The 3,074-nt window shown below is 39.1% G+C and overlaps 1 non-coding gene across 1 annotated transcript; it reads left to right on the top strand.

Annotated features, from left to right (window-relative positions):
• Nucleotides 1-321: 321 nt before the first annotated feature.
• On the top strand, nucleotides 322-428 carry LOC131615357 (small nucleolar RNA R71). The gene has a single exon (XR_009287776.1). It is a non-coding gene; the product is annotated as a small nucleolar RNA R71 (small nucleolar RNA).
• The last annotated feature ends 2,646 nt before the right edge of the window (nucleotides 429-3,074 follow it).

Below are 3,074 nucleotides of genomic sequence, written 5' to 3'. Positions count from 1 at the left end.
ATTTCGCAGTTAGGTGCTACGGCAGCCGCGGTGGCTGAAGGAGTGATGGTTAAGTTTTCGATCTTTTGAGTTAAAGCGCCTACTTTAGCGTTAACGCGGTCTATACCACTTACTTCGTACATTCCTCCTTTGGTTTGAGTTTTCTCTAGAGCAGCTCGCTCTCCTCCCCATTGATAATGGTTTTGTGCCATGTTTTCTATGAGGTTGTATGCTTCATCATGGGGTTTGTCCATTAGAGCTCCGCCAGCAGCGGCATCTATAGTCATTTTAGTATTATAAAGTAGACCACCATAGAAAGTATGGATGATCAGCCATGGTTCGAGTCCATGATGAGGGCATAGTCTAAGCATGTCCTTGTATCGTTCCCAAGCTTCGAAGAGTGATTCGTTATCTTTTTGGATAAATCCGTTGATTTGACCTCTTAGCATAGCAGTTTTGCTAGGCGGAAAATATCTAGCTAAGAATACTCTCTTCAGTTCGTCCCACGTAGTTATGGAATTAGAAGGCAGGGATTGAAGCCACGCTCTAGCTCTATCTCTCAAGGAGAAAGGAAAGAGGCGTAATCGGATAGCTTCGGAACTAACGTTGTTAGCTTTGACAGTGTCGGCATATTGCATGAACACGGATAAATGGAGATTAGGATCGTCTGTAGGGCTTCCAGAGAACTGGTTATGTTGAACAGCTTGTACCAATGAAGGTTTCAGTTCGAAATTGTTTGCCTCAATTGCAGGTGGTGCGATACTTGAGTGCGGTTCAGCGCGTGAAGGAGCGGCATAGTCTCTAAGAGGACGAATAGCAGCCATCTCTAACTTCGGGGTAATTTGATTAATTTGATCAGTAAAGATCAATTCCTGATTAATCGGAATTGGTGCTACTTCGGGAAGATTGCGAGCTCGACGTTTGACATTAATAAAACGTTCGATCTCGTTAATTCGTTGTATTAAATCTCCTCTTTGTGAACGAGTATTTGGCATACAATCGTTCAAAAAGAAAGGAAAGAATTTGCCCTAGTCTCTACGATGTAACAGTGAGTTACGATATCGACTTGAATAGTCCCCGGCAACGGCGCCAAAAACTTGATCGCGACTTTACGTGTCTATAAATCTGATGACTGCAAGTGCACAGTCGTGTCGTGTAGTTTTAAAAGATATCGAATCCACAGGGACTATGAATCGATCTACCGTTATCTAAGGTTACTATGTAAAGCTAAGGTACTAATATTTTTTATTGTTTCTAAGGGAAAGTGATTGTGAAATCTAAGGAGTATAATAATAAGCGGATATCATTATGTATTTTAATTAACTTAGGTGATCCGAAGGTCCATTGGCTATGGTGTTAATTCAATTAAACATCTTTATTAATTCTATTGATTAAAAGTCCTCCTCTCAAACTCTCGCTATGTTAATTTAGACTACTTATCCTAACTCGTAATGTACGCTCTCGCCATCCCATTAGATTTAGAAAAGCTCTTTGAAAACAACATAGTTAATAAAATGCTTGTTTTATAAAGTCGTTATCTACTTAAATCCCCTAGTCTCAAACTCTCGCTCTATTGACTCGGTTCATGCTAGTATTCCCTAACGTACGCTTTCGCCAATCTGCGTCGGGTTTAAAAACACTTTTTGAAAATAAATAAGTTCTAATCAGTTTTAATACGCTTTCGCCATCCTTAAAACTAATGTCCTATGTCTACTATCCAGTTAAGAATCTCAAACTTTCGCTATTGATTTTAACCTTTGACTGTTTTAAAACCTCAAACTTTCACTCTATTGGTTTTTAGACTTACTAATTAAATTAGACATACAAACCAAAAAACAAGTGATATTTAATAAAACATTATTAAGCCAAATTATTTCGGATCCCACGGTTAACTTACTCTACATACCGATATCTTAATTAATTAGCCAGACATATTAATACAGATAAACATGCATAAATTAATTTGGTTCATAATAAAAGGCATGTTAAATGGCATACAATATATCATGCAATAATAATATAAATAAAGGCGGTAAATAATAAACCTGAAATAAAATAAATCTGAAATGAATTGAATCTTGAAGTACTCGAACTTCCACCATAGGTTGGCTGGATCGTTCTTCGGAAATTATTTGGCGTAAAATATAAAAGCAAGGAATGTAAAAAATAAATCTAACGTAAGGCTAGATCTATAAAAGGTTCACAACAATTTCCGGTGTAGAAATTGTTGTGAGAAAATGAAAGCAGTTAAATGAAAGGCAGGAAAATAAAGAATGCTTGAAGAGTAAATTCGGCAGCACTTCGTTAGCAGATATTCGGACCCAGAGAACTGAGGTATCAGTCTCTATTTATAGCTAAGGGTCTGCAGTTGGAATGCGTGAAAGGAGGAGCTTCTGACTTGGACTTGGGAGACGTGCGTCTCCACTTTTTGGGGAAGACCAGCTGAACGACTTGAGACGTGCGTCTCAAGTGGAGAGAATCTAGGGGTAGTTGGAGACGGGAGTCTCCATTGGCTGACGTGGCAAGAGACGTTGGAGACGGGCGTCTCCACATGCTGAAATGTGTTGGGCCACGCGCAAATGGTTCCTACGTGGGCTGGACTTGCATCTTTGCACAATTGGGTCTTCTTTGCACCCCTTCCTTACTTCAGCACCCCTTTTTCATCTTTTAAGCATAAAAAGTAGTGAATTTAGCTCCATTTCTTTCCTTTTTCACAAATAGTCTCAATATGAGCGTAAAACCTGAAACATAGCAAATACCCGCATAATATCACAATAAAACAATATAATTAAAGGAAAATGCTAATAATATTTATGGATTTCAAGCTAAATATATGATATAAAATTGTGTTATCAGAATGCATGCATCCTGGTCAAAAAGCAATGGAAGGAATCTCCGCAAAGACTGTCCACGCTGCACACACGCAAGACAACAACACATGCATGTACATGCATGCCTGGCGTACGTCAGAGGGGGCCCCTTGCCGATCGTCCCAACCCCCCTTCTTCCGTTCGTCATCTTCTTTAAATGCAGAATGCATTTGTTTCGTTTCACACCAGAACCAAACTAAACTCTCCTATGTTCAAACTTCTCAG

Source organism: Vicia villosa, linkage group LG6 (assembly GCF_029867415.1).
Source record: "Vicia villosa cultivar HV-30 ecotype Madison, WI linkage group LG6, Vvil1.0, whole genome shotgun sequence".
Lineage (NCBI taxonomy): Eukaryota > Viridiplantae > Streptophyta > Magnoliopsida > Fabales > Fabaceae > Vicia > Vicia villosa.
The sequence above is the reverse complement of the archived record's forward strand: the minus strand, read 5'-3'. Positions and strand labels throughout refer to the sequence as shown.